The 14,288-nt window shown below is 40.9% G+C and overlaps 1 protein-coding gene across 9 annotated transcripts in view; it reads right to left on the reverse strand.

Moving 5' to 3' along the window:
- DCAKD (dephospho-CoA kinase domain containing) overlaps positions 1-14,288 on the reverse strand; it is a 30,449-nt gene that overhangs the window by 13,774 nt on the left and 2,387 nt on the right. For 2 of the 9 annotated variants that reach the window (XM_069076165.1, XM_069076159.1), the window contains exon 2: positions 77-183. The exons of 2 other annotated variants lie outside the window; for them this stretch is intronic. The gene's annotated coding sequence lies outside the window, so the exon portion shown is untranslated. Of the gene's footprint in view, positions 1-76; positions 184-7,125; positions 7,506-7,535; positions 7,964-14,288 lie in introns of those variants that run through there. 5 more of the 9 variants (XM_069076166.1, XM_069076160.1, XM_069076161.1 and 2 more) reach the window with 5 other exon arrangements.

Here is a 14,288-nt window from a genome sequence, read left to right on the forward strand (position 1 = left end):
TTTTTATGATCATATTCTCACCACCACCACCACCACCACCACCCACACACAAGAAAGCTGGTTGTTAAATATTTACCAGTACACTTCTGGACATTGTAGCATAGTGGGTAGAAGGAACCAGGATTACAATCCAAGTGTTAATGCCAGTTCAGGGTTCTTTGTACTATAGTATTAGTTTAGAACCTATTAAATAAGCACATTGAGGAATGAATTGATAATTAGTCCCAGATGATTAAATCACTAGCCGAGACAGAAAAGGCACTGGGGGATCAGTTCACAATTCTAATTACATCCAATTCTTTCTTTTTTGGAATTCTCAGTCTAAGCACTCTTCAAAAATAAGCTTCTTTCAAACCACAGTTCTAGGGTCACCCCATAAATAAAATAGCTTCTTTCTTGAAGTTACCTCCCACATTGTTTTCTTTCCTAGATTAATTTTCTTTACAGTTTTTAGATTACAAATTTAGGAGAAGAGAGAGCTCTATATGAAGCCTTTCCTGATCTTTCTAGCTGTTAATGCCTTCCTCCCCCCCCCAAATTAGCTTGGATTTTTTTGTACACTTATATGTGTGAGTTGTCTCCTCCAATAGAAGATCCTTGGGGGCTAAGATCACCCTCATTTTTATCTTTATGTCCCTAGCACCTAGCATACACACAGTGGGTACTTAACAAAGACTTGCAGATTGATGGGTTAGACCACCTGCACAAGAGGACAGGTAAATTCCCTTGATGCCCAAAAACCCCATAAATTTCCACATTAGAGGAATACATGTTGGAATTCAAGGAGGAACATCAAGCATGGGGGAAGGGGAGGAAGGGAAGTAAACCTGCACTAGTAATAGCTGAGGAAAAAAAGAATAACAGTGAGTAGAGAGAAAGGGACTTATCTGAGAAATGCTACAAAGGTAGAAATGACAAAACATGGCAATAGTTAGGTATGTGGGGTGAGTGCAAGTGAAAACTTTGAGTACTGAAGTGGGTTGCCAGTCTGGGTGAGTTTGAGGAGAGCCCTCAACAGTAACAGGAAAGTTGTGAAGAGGGGACGATTTTGGGGGGGGGGGGGGGGAGTTGAGGGGGGAAAAGTCCCAAGTTGAGAGTCAGCTTCCTCACCTCTAAAGTGAGAGGTTTGCATTAGATGGTCTTTAAGGTCCCTTCCAACTCTATGATCCCATGAAAGTCTCTAAATATATGATCATACTGGTTCTTTTGAATGTTCCCCTTAGACCAGAGGTTCCTAAGTTTGTGCATGTGTAGGAGAAGTCTGTCAGAGGGATACAGATTATATTTGGTGAATTACTGTATTCAACTGGTAAAATAGCATGCTGTATTGTACTACTAAAGTATCCTTGGTGAAAAATTTTGTGGATTGAAGAAGAAAGGTGAAGTGGTTGGGGCAGGGTAGAAAAAGGGGGAGCATTATAGCACATCTAAAAGAGGTAGCTGCAAAGAAAATTTCTGCTGACCAAAACCAAATGAATAATGTTTGGATGTGAAAACATTTTCATAATTAAAGGTGGGGGGGGGGAATCAGCAACAATGATACAGTGAAAGGTGAGTTAATTGACCACTAAAATAACCAGAAACTCCAAAATGATTTCTAACCAATTCAGTGTTAAAATTTTTGGTGTATCCTTGGAGAAGCGAATATCATTTTTTTTTGAGGGGGAGGGTAGGGCAATTGGGGTTAAGTGACTTGCCCAAGTCACATGGCTAGTTTTTTGTGTCAAGAATCTGAGGCTGGATTCAAACCCAGGTCCTCCTGACTCCAAGGCTGGTGCTCTACTCACTTCCCAACACCTAGCCACCCCCACATATCATTCTTAATGTGCTCACAAAAGGTTTTTATTTATAACAACTTATCTCAGTCCTCAATCAAATCCAAAGTTAAGAAACTGGAGGGTGAACATATTTAGATAGCTTTTTTTCAAAAACCACACCAAGAATAAAATTGTCAGTTGACAGGAAACAGAATCAAGGGTCTTACAATTCATTTGATTATTATAATGAACTCAACTTCATGATACTAAAAAAAAGTTTATGTACCAAAGAAAGTTTTCTTTATGGAATATTAATCTCTTTGTTTCTCAAGTACATTGGTTATTGGGAAGATTTACAAAAAACCAAGGGACAAAGGACCCAAATAATATTGAGAACCCCTGTCCAACATAGTATGCCTTTGGGAGGGCAGGGTGAGGGTGAAAGTAGCACCACTTTGCAAACTGTGGGCTACCTCACAGGTCTAAGTGTCTAACCATACAGAGAATTAATCCAAAGATCCTAGCTCCATCAAGGTAGGCATGGTTTTTTGATAGGGGACAAAGATCAATAAGCAAAGTCACATAGAAAACTGGGACGCTAGAAGCAAGGGTATCTACCTGGCTGTCTCTCCACACAAAAATGTGCCACTGGCAAGTTTCTCACATTGAAATTTTTAAAAACATCATATAAATGGATCTGTTGAGAGTATGAAACAGATTTGAAAGGAGATACCCTTTTCAATCCACCGTTGCCTACAGAAAAGCTCAGAACTCAGGGGAGAAACAAGCCCTCTAGTTTCTCATTCTACCCTGTTTGCACAAAAAAGACTGTTTGCACAAAGCCAGGGGCACTCTTCTTCATTAACCTGCATCTCTAAAGCAACACATTCCCCCTCCTTTCAGCTGGCTCCCTGGATTTCATGTAGTGCATACACACAGGTCAGAAGCTTCCCCCCCAACCCCTCCCCACTGCTTACCAAAGGGAATGTATATATTTTGCTCCAGTGATCAATATAATCATTCAGGAAAACGAGTCATTCCCTGCCTTGGGACCCAATTATTTTCTCATGGAACCAACAGTTGCAAAAATATATTGTTTTACAGTTAACTGTTAAGTACTATTTTTATATACAGCTTCCTCATTCCTAATCTTTCATTATGGGGGAGAAGCAGCTATTTAAACCAGCGAGTGCTCTCAATCCTCACTCAGCCTATTAAGCAGCCTGCACCATTCACTCCTCTCCAATCTGCCAATTACTGGCCTCCAGAGTGAAAAGATGTTGATGAGTCAGTGGGTGCTGCCACTCCCTTCTAAGTAGCACATGAGGCTGCCATCTCTTGGTTTTATCTGAGGGCTAGCAGTGCCACTGGGAGGAAGGGAATGGATGTGAAACTGAGTCTTTTCTTTGTTCAAAGAACCCTCTAGTCATTGCCACTTCACTCCTGGGAGACAAAGAGGTAGGAGAACTAATCCTAGTCCTCAAACAGAAAAGATGGAAACCAAAGTTCATTTTAAGGAAGATCCATTTTCATTCAGTGGTTGATAGAGAAAAAGAAGCCAGAAGTTCTAACACCAAGTTCTATACTCTCATTAGACCACCTCAAATGCCACTGGGTATCTGCTTATATTGTTAACCAAAAAAAAAAAAAAAAAGGGAAAATATTCTGGGTTCTATTCATTCTGCTTGTAGTTTCACATTAATGCCTTCTTGCTTCCTTTCATCTCTGCTTACCCAACCCCTTAGGTGTCAGGAATTTTCAAGAGAGGATAAGAAGGGTAATAGAATCATATACTCAGAGACAGCTGGATCACAATAAGTGGGGTGACAGGCAGTCTAGAGATCTGAATTATGTTTCTAGTTCAGTAGCAGCTCTTGGGTAAATACCTTGTTCTTAACTAGGGGAAAAAATACAGATACTCTTATCTATCTCCTAACAACCTGATTTAGGGTAAGTGAGGAGGGCCAGGGGGTATTCAAGATCAAGTACAATCTAGTGCTAGATCTAGTAATCAAGGCAAGTATTAGATCAAGATTCACCTGTCAGGTCAGAGTCTAGGAGCTGTCTTAGGAATTTAAAACCCTTCACAACCTGGTTGCAACCTACTTTATTACACATTATATTCCCCTCCACACACTTTTTAGTACAACAAAAATATACTTTTTGCTGTTCCTCACATAAAACATTCTATCTCAGGATTCCTTACTTTTGCATAAGCTGACCACCATGGAATGCACTCTGCCCTCATCTATCTTAGAAGCCCTAGTTTCCTTCAAAGCTTAGCTTATACTTCCTACACAAAGCCTTTTAAAAATACATTTTAATTTCTACTGCAAACTTACAGAACCACAAACATTTGAAGACAGAACCCAGAGAAGAGCACTATACATGAAACTGCAAACTAGTTACATAGTTTTAAAAGCATTCACTCAAGAAAATTTGTAACTCAAAATCTGGCAGAAATGAATGATGTAAATCAGAAGTTAATAAAGCATTTGAAAAATGGGAAAAAAAAAGCATACACTCAATGCAAAATAGCAACAAAATGACCTTGGATTTGGATATCCTTCTGAACCTCCTGTTCTCTGTGTATTTTTTCATGCTTCTTTGACCCCATGAGACCTTCTCCTGATTCCACTAGAAGCTACTGTCTCCCAATTTCCAAAACAACCCTGTATTTTTTATATATTTATATATGTAGATTTTGTGTCCTCCTGCCCTTCCTTGAGGAGAGGGGCTTTCATTCTCATTTGTTTCCCAATGCTTAGCAGAGTGCCCTGCACATAGTAGGCACTTGATCAAGACTTATTGATAACCTATACATATACAATAAATGTAAGCACAAAATTCAAAAGTTAAGTATGTGACTTGACTAGCTGACAGTTTTAAATTTCAACCCCACAACAAAGAAGACAGCATCTTCTTGCCATAGAACTTGTGAATGGCTCATACCCTAGATCTAAGTCATCACTCAACTTTCAAACTCCCTTACTCAGACTGAGTTGTCTTAACTGAAGAGTCAATGAGCACAAGTTCAGATAGTGCCTCTCTTTTGCCAGACAACAACTACTAGACCATGCTTCCTTCCAGCTATCCACCTAATGCTCTGCAATACTCTACCTGCCACCTACTCGGGGAACTGTAATCAAAATAATACTGCTAGTGCTTCCAGAACAGCTATGCTGGTCAACTTTCCTTTTGCTCCATTTACAATCCCTGTGACTTTCTAGACCAAAACAACCTTCCCTGGCCACTACTCCCTTAGATGTGTTATCTTACCATTCGAATGTAAGCTCTTTAATGGTAAAGACTGTCTAAATTTTGTATTAGTATCTTGAGTGCTTTACATGTAGTAATTACTTAATATAAGCTTTTCATTTATTCATTTAACAAATCTTCACGTGGTACATTCTACAGTCCTTCTTCTGGTCTCCCTCTTTATATTAGCTTGTCTGTGTGTTTCCTAAAACATGGCACCCAGAACTAAACTCAGATGTGGCCTGACCAGATCAGAATATATTACCTTCCTTTTTTGGGTCACTATGCCTTTCTTTAAAAAAAAAAAAAAGGCAACTTAGCACCACATTAACTTGTTTGGCTTCTATGTCAAATTGACTCCTGAAAAAATCTTGCTGTCCAGTAAACATTCCAGAATTTTTCCTATAAGGATTGTTGTCTAGTCATGTCTCCCCCAATCTGTACTTGTGAGGTTGACTTGCTGAACCCATGCTGAAATCTTACTCAGTGCTGTGCATCATTATAGTCTGATGAGATCTTTTTGGATCCAGACTGTTATACAACATACTAGTTCTCTCTCCAAGTGTCATGTTATTTTGTAATTTGACAAGTATGTCTTCCCTGTCTTCATCCAAGTCAGATAAAAATGTTGAACAGCAAAGGGCCAAGGACAGATCCTTGGGGCAACTCCCTCTAAGTCAAGGGTTTTTGAACCTTTTCTGTATCATGGCAAGGCCTATGTACCTCTTCCCAGAATAATGTTTTAAAATGCACAAACTAAAATAAAAATAAATAGGACCACAAAAGAAACCGATAATAATGAAACTTAGTTATTGTTTTTTAAACCACAAGTTGCAGGACACCTGTTCTAAAGTGACATTAATCCTGGGGGTCCAGTTATTACACCAGTTACAAATTCACACAAATGGACTGTCAGTCCACATCTTTGCATAGTGAAAAAGTGTCATCATCACAGTTTATTTTGTATCATGAGAAGCAGCATGGCATAGCTGAACTTAAAATTAGAAAGAAAAGGGAACAAATCCTGCTTCTGACACGTTGTGTAGCCACTGTATAGATTTTGTAGTAGACTAAAAGATTCTTGAGAGCAGGACCTATGTCTCAGTAATCTTTATAGCCCCCTCAATGACTAGCACAGGGTCTTGAACTACTTAGATGTTCAAATAAATTGCCTTGCTACTAGAGGGAAGGGAGAGTGGAGAGCAGTGTGATTATCGCACACAGTTGAAATCTCGAAAACTAAGTTGTGAGGAACATAACCTGACTAGGAGTTAATAATTACCTTTTACTTCCAATCAGTTCAAGATGGAACACTTCCTAGCCAAAAAAGAAAATGGTCTCTACAGTAATAAAAGTATCCAAGTGAAACCTATATTTTAAGTAAATTTACTAGGGATAGTGGCACTGAGGAAAACCAGAAGAGAGTTAATGAAGTTGATTGGCACAATAGGCAGGCTGGTTCCTTCTTAAAGTCACTTTCTTTGAGAGGGGTACCATGAAAACTAATTTAAAGGTTTTTTTTTTTTTTTAAGAAAAGTAGGAGAGGAGGTTGAAATATTGACAACACTATATGGCCATATGGCAGTTTTAATCGACAAAGATTGTACACAGTAAGAATTTGGGAGAAATAAATCCCGTTTCAAGTCTGTTCTCTTACAAACAAGAAAAAGTCTGAACACATCTAACTTGATCCAAATTCAAAGTTTCTCCAGACAAGGTCACTACAACGTGACTCAGAAGGGCTGACAGCACTGAAGGAGATCTCATAGTAAGATTAGTACGAACAGATATCTATTTGCAAGTCACTTTCTCAGAAAAGCTAAAAAACCTCTGCAACACTCTTTTACTTTGCTGCATCTCTCCAAGGTGGCACCATCCCAAGCCCACAGATAAGTCAACTAAGGCACTAACTTCTCACATCACACCTAATCCGTTCTCCAGTCTGAGGATTGAGGGTATTTTTACTCTCTTTCCCATCCTTAAAAAAAGAGGAAGATGGACAGACTCCACCCAAACATTTATCAATCAGTCGACAAGGGTAAGCACTAGTTATGTGCCAATCACAGAAGAAGGAGGTAGAAATGAAACAGTCTGCCCTCTAGGAACTTACATTCTATATGGGGAGTAGTACTTTGATGACCTTCAACCACCTTATTTGGGGCTTTTCTGCACAAAAAAAGCAAACAAAGTCTGGAGGGTTACCTATTCCCCACCTAGAGTTTTAACACTTGTCCTTTGGAGGAGAGGGGAAAGGATGACTTATTTCGAGGTGTCATTTAACCTAAGTCCCGTCTCCTCCATCTGGGTCACAATCCCAAAAGGCTGGAGCCCAGCAGAAAACCTCTTTCTTTCCCGGTAAAACTACAGAGCCACGCTGGAGTGGGCCAGTCCAGGAGCCTCCTCCCCGGTCCTCGCCTGGACGGGCTGGGCGCGGGGTAGTGCTCCCCTCTCCGGGTTCCGTCCCTCATTTCCAGCTCCGAGGACCCAGAAAGAAGAAAAGCTGGCCACCTGCCCGCCTACCTCGCCTCGGGGGCCCGCGGAGGAAGAACGAAGTGAGGCCGCGCGACTTTTAAGTGGGCGGGGAGGAGGGGTCCGGATCCAGGCCGTGGCGTCACGCGCTACGTCACCCTCACCTGCCCGGCCGCTGTGCGTGCCCCTAGCCACGGGCTGGCTAACCACGCAGTTACCTCCCGCCCTGCTACGGAAGCCTGGAACGGGACAACAGGGGAAGCGGGCGAGGGGCGCGGGCTGGAGAAGGCCTCGAGGCTCACTTCCACCTGCGGGGCCCCGACCCATCCTTTCCCTTCAAACTCAAACAGTTTCCTCTCCACCTCTCCTGGCCTCATCCACCCAGCCACAGGCCGCACCGCCATTGGCCAGCTTGGGGCGAGCCTCGCGGGCAGTCCAATCTTGGCTGTGTTTATTGGGAGACATCGCCCAGACCCAGAAGCAAGGACGAGAAGGGGCGTGACTTCTCCCTGCTCCTCCTGGAGTTTGGGCTGGGGTTAAAGTAGAGGATGGAAGGAGAGAGACATAGAAGGGAAATTCCGTCAAACAAGTTTTCCTTCTCTGCCCAGCCTACTCCAGTGGAGGACGGAGTCTCAGCCCCTCCATTACTTTCTAGTTGGAAAAATAATAGTGATGCCCGTTTACAAATTACAGGACAATGCGGGGCTAATTATGAAATAATCGTAAACTAGAATGTAGGGCAAGTTTCTAATTCAGGTTACACCCTCCACCTCCTTCTCTTAGACTGTAAATTTAGCAACTTTGTTACTTGGGGAAAGTGACAAGAGTCAGAGAGCCAGAGAGTGGGAATCCAGGAGCTGCAACTTAGTATCTGTGTCATGTGGGGCAAACCCCTCGGTAAAATGAGGATACTGAAATGGTTGATCTCTAAGGCCCCTTCCAGTTCTAAATCTGATCCAGACTGTCCTACTCCTTCACCTGTGCCAAGATTGCTGTTCCTCCTCCTCAGTTTTAATAGTATCAAATAAAATAACACGTATATTACTTTGCACACCTTAAAGCACTATATAAACGCTGGCTATTATCCCACTCATCTTTGAGAGCCAATCTCCTCTATAACTCCTTCCCTGAAAGATCTAGTCCAGTCATCTCTCTTTATTGGACTCCTACAGGTCCACCTGTTCCATACATTCCAATCCCTTGTGTTGCTATTTAATTTTTCATGTGTTTCTTTCTCCAAGATGGACTGATTGCTAATATTTCTTTGTAGGCTCCACAAAGTCTAATACTGTGCCTTGTACATAGTTCTCAATATTTATTGAATGAATATAAATTGAATTAATTTCAATGGGATTAGGACAATTATCTGAAAGCAAAGTACTGCTGGAATTAAAAGAAAAAGAAAACCCTAGTTAGGCACCTGTAAGGAGTTAGGATCTTGGGAAGAGGTACACCAAAACCAAATTTTCTCTCTTTCACAATTTCACCTACTTCAGCCATCCACTTAAAGAAAAACTGAGCACATAGACAGTCCTTCTAAGAAAAGGCCCCTGTCAGAGTTAGCCTTCAACCAGCCTTCCCAGGCAAAGGGAAAAACGACTGTACTGTTTATATTTTTAAGAAATTTAACATTTGTGACATTTTGGGAACTCCCCTTTAGGAACTGACTTTAGAGTCATCTTCTGAGCTGTTTTTGTTCATACTTCATTTGGAACCCAGAAGTTTATTAAACATTTTTTTCTTACCTGCTTTATCCACAAGGATAGTAAAGGAAACAAAGATAAGCAGAACAAGGTAATTGTTCTCAAAGGGCTTGCAATCAAGGGAATAATAACCCCAGCGTCTCCAGGGTGCCTGCTCACCCAGGTTCTTAGATCTGCTTTGTTAAAGGAAAGCAACTCAAAATGGGTTAACAAGCTTACTTTAATCAGTCAGACATATATCGTTTACCTTGTTCAGGGGAAAAAGGTCAGCACCCCGAACTTCAAAGCATACAGGCAGAATTATCAAGACAGAAACAGATCAAGTAGACAGATTTCCAAACTGTCCAACCATTACATCCATACCCATTCAACATCTGGGTTTCCACATCTGGGTTTTTCAAAGCCGGGGGACTCTCAACAACGGCTTCCCAGAATTCACATCAAATCACAGAACACTTCTCAAAGTGAGTCCCCAAAAAAAGCTACACATCAGGGCTTATATAGCCTTCTCCTGGCTCAGAGAATGTAACAACCTTATTGACCCACTGGCCAATCAAAAAGTATCTACTGAAAAACAAGCCTCCAGGCTTCTGGTGCACTTTAGCCTAGGGGCAGGGAAGATCTTCCAAATTTGCATTCCCATTACATAATGTTGTTCATCCTTCCTTTGAAAGAAGACCAATGAATTCATGGAGTGATGTTATGACTGGCTCATGAATTGGATTTAAGTGAGGCAGAGTCAAATAAAGTTATCAGTTTCATTCTCTCTTCCTGAGTCATCAAAGACCAGTGGCAGGACAAAAGTCAAGACAACTGCCCAGGATGAAATAGATGACCTTGGTGTCTTCAATGTCTGAATAAGCTCTGGGCAAGTGCTTCAACCTTCTTCACGGCTGTTGAAACAAATTGTTCTCATCCACCCATTCCCATGGGGGAAAATTTTATAAGCTTGGGGTAGACATCCCCCTAACTCACTGAGGCATTCGAGGCCTAATGACTACCTTCAACCTAGTTCAGATCTTCTGCTGAGATGGTTAGTGCCCACCAGGCTGTGGGCACTAAGCATGCTACAGCTTCCTGGAGCCACATATTAAAGTTGGGTGACAGGCAGACACCAAATGATGAGCAGCACTGAAAGGGCTTTGGCAAGCCCTCACACCAGAGGTACAAGGCCACCCCGAACACCCCACCTCAGGAGATAATGAAAGGTGTGGTAGAAGTGTATTTACTAAGGTCCATGACATGTGGTCTTCACTAGCTCCCCCTCCCCCCCCCAAAGGCAGGGAAACTGTCCCCAAAGCTTAACTTAACTGGTCTAGGTAGGGCTCAAGAAGTTGACACAGCTTTCCCTTCACCTGTGACAATAAAAAAACAACAGTCCATGAGTAGTCCAGAGTCCCTCAGACTTGACAGATGTGCCACTGCCATAAATATAAAAAGACAGCTTAGCTTCTCCATATCATTTAAAAGGAAAATCCAAGTCACCAACCCCATCTGACCAGACACACCCAGTTGACCAGATGCATTTCTACAAAGAAACTGGGGAGAATTTATCTACAAAACTAGTTCAGTACCCTTGCTGACTGAAAGTGCTATTATTAGTAAGTAAACTTTTTAAAGTGGTCTACAACTGTGATTAAGCTCAAAAAGAAACATATCTTTGCCATGAGTTTGAAGTGCCCACCAGAAATTATACACCAAAGCCCCCTAAACCTGCTAGAAGGGGACCCCTACCAGGGTCCCTGGAAACCACCTAATAGGCCATAACAGTGAAGGAACGTTTCACCTGTGTTGCTAGAAACATACCCCAAATACAAGAATGTTCTTGTTAGCTCAGATACAAGTCTGTTCTTGTTAGGTACCCAAGACTTTACTAGAAATGGTACCCTGCCTTGGAACCACATCTTGTTGTTAGCAACATATTACAATATAAAAATGTATTTTTCAGGAGACTCAATGCTGTCTTCCTTATTATTAGGGAGGCAGTCACCAAAGTTAATAAACACTTCTATCAATTGTAATTGTAATTTCTCCGATGTCCACTACAAATTGACTTAGGAAAAAAACACAAATTAATATCACCTATGCTGGACTATACTTTTATTTATTTTATTAAACACTTTCTAATTACAGTTTAATTTGGTCCAAGCTTCACTCCTATCAAGCCAGAATTTGACACCTCTGGTCTTCAAGTATCTCATTTTGTTCCAATCTCAAGCCTGAACCACTGACCTAACCTGACTCATATCTGGCATACATTTGGTGTTAATTAGTTGGATTAGATCAGAAGAAACACAAGGTTTTCATAATTGAAATGGAGGAAAGCATCTTGTGACTTTGGGACAGGGAGGGGGAGGACATACACTGGCCCAAATGAATTAGCCTGGTGGGTGTTAAGGAGGTGGATATGGAGGATAAAGATAGTGCCAAGATGACCTTTCCTTTTTATTGTTAATGATGCTATTAAAACTGGATAACCAGCATACAGAAAATGAAATAGTAAACTGCGTACATTCAACAACTGAAGACCTTTTAAAGCAGAGGGGCAGCTGATGGATTTGGTAACTACAAAAAAGAGGCAGTGGTGATGGGGGTGGGAACCAACAGGTTACATGGCTATGTTCTCTAGCCCAGAGGTCAAGCTGGAAAATATGTTCAATCCTGCTGAGATCATGGATATAGGGAAGAGAATGGGAGCAGGTATTCGGGTAAGGACTGAAAATCATCCTTTCTAATAAGAGAGCCACAGATTCACTCCATTATTACTGCTGGCCAGGGGAGGGAGAGGTATGAGGGTGGGTAGGCTGCTACCACAGAGGAAATTAATAGGCCAACACAGGAGCAAGAGAAGTTTAAATAACAACAACAGCCTAGGGCACAATCTCAAATAACCAAAGCAGAACCCCACCCATCAGTTTGGGAAACCCATAAACCATCTACTTTTGAAAAGCCAATAAAATGGGTAAAGAGGCCTCAGATGTTAACCATCCCAGGAGTAGTGCATGCTTAGCTCAATAAAGATGAGTTTCTATTGCAGTTGGATCCCAGATGGAAGTACTAGAATGAGGGGTGGGGTAAGTGATTCCTAAAAGATATACCATTCTGGATCGAGCCTAATTCAAACGAATCCTGTGATTCTGGTTCAGGATTTGAATGCAGTGAGACAGACACTAGTGGACACACACACACACACTCACTCTCTCTCTCTCTCTCTCTCTCTCTGTATAAATATGTATGTATATGTATATATTTATGTATATATATATGAAACTTTGTTTAATATTAAAAAAGATATATTTCAGATAAAATATTCTCCCTTACCTCTGCATTCATCAGATTTCAGGAAGAAGCTAGCATAAGTAGCCCTAGAGGAGGAGCTTAATACAAATCATAAAAATATAAAACAATACAAATTTTTAAAAGTAAAAAATTCATACAGTGAGAGTATTCTCAGGGTAAGGTCAGAGTAGATCTTCTGATAAAAGACAATTATAATGGGGGTGGCTAGGTGTCATAATGAATAGAGCTGGGCCCCAGAGTTAGGAGGACCTGAGTTCAAATCCGACCTCTGACACTACCTGTGTGATCTTGGGCAAGTCACTTAATTGCCCTGCCTTCCCCCTTCCAAAAAAAAAAAGGAAGATGCTTGGTTCCAGTCAACTTCCTCCTTGGGACCCACATAGACAGGGACAGCTCTACTACTCTTTTCAGCCTGAAGAAGCTACAGAAGCTGAGACCTTCTTCCTTTCTCCCAAATGAATTTAGGTTCTAACTCTTTGAGAGGAGAATGATGGAATCCTAACTGCCCCCAGCAAAAAAAAAAAAAAAAACAATCATAATAACCAGGAACAACACCGGGAACATCAGGTTCATTGCCCAGAAGACAGTATCTCCAAATTCATCACCAATGCCCATCACAGATCTGGATCATCTACGACAAAGTAGTTGAGAGGTCAAAAGTCTCTTGTAGGCAATCTGTCCCTAGCCCAGAGGTAATATGGGGATTCTGTTTGTACCAACACCCATTCATTTAAAAGAAAATGCACAGAAGGAAGTTCAGAAGAAAAAATAAATAGGACTGCTTTGAAACTAATATGTTCAGATCTCCTAGTTGAGCCCAAAGTTAGATCTTATAAACAATACTGAAGGAGATCAACAAGCCAAGACTGAAAATCATATAAACATAAAAAGCTGGGACAGAGAACAAAATAGAAAATCTAAGAGAAAAGGACAGAAAATAAAATTAACTTATTTTAACCTAATTCTTTCACATTGGAACACATGGAAAACCATAAAGTACAAAGAGAAGACTTTTCCATAAGACAAAAGGGAATTTGAGGATTTTTTTAAAGCATGAAGTCCACAAGAAGAACAGTGAAAACACAAATATTCAATGGAAGAAAAGTGATACTAAGAATGAGGTCAATTGCACCACTGAAGCCATTAAATCTGAAAGTGACACTGAATCTAATAACAGTGATCTGATAAATGTGAATACTGTTGAGATCAGGGATATAAGAAAAGAGAATGGGAGTGGGAGTGAAGATGAGAATTGAGCATATTCTCCAGTAGTGAGGGAGCCTCAGTCTCACCCTATTACTACCATATGGAAGGTGACTTTAGGAGGTAAGAAGGTTGTGAGGGTGGGAAGATCTGACAGATTATGATCTAAAAAGTTTCCAAATAATTGTGAAGATATCATAAAAGATCAGTTTTAAAATTAGGAAAAGAAAGCTGTTCTGGAGTACAAAAAGTAAAATCCAGTTAGAAATTTTTAATTAAAAATAAATTCAGGACATGCTGTGACCTTCCAGAGTTCGAATACATGTTAATAACATGTCATTCCAGATAGGACAGGACATACCACCAACAGCAGATTAGGTCTCTAGTGGGTGGTTGTTACTATCCCTGGGTCCTATGGATGATGATTCTTCTAAATACTAGAACATAAGCTCTTACTGGTAAGGCTTCCCTTTACTCAGCTGGTAGATTCAGTTTTTCAGCAAAGAATGACACAGCAAGGTCAGAAGTTAAAAAGCATTTCTCCCAATTATCAGGGGCATAGTTTCTCATGAACACACTCAATCCCTCCAGGAATAAG

The sequence above is a fragment of the Petaurus breviceps genome, unplaced genomic scaffold (assembly GCF_028583685.1).
Source record: "Petaurus breviceps papuanus isolate PSGF00001 unplaced genomic scaffold, PetGlider_PUasm1.0 90925, whole genome shotgun sequence".
NCBI lineage: Eukaryota > Metazoa > Chordata > Mammalia > Diprotodontia > Petauridae > Petaurus > Petaurus breviceps.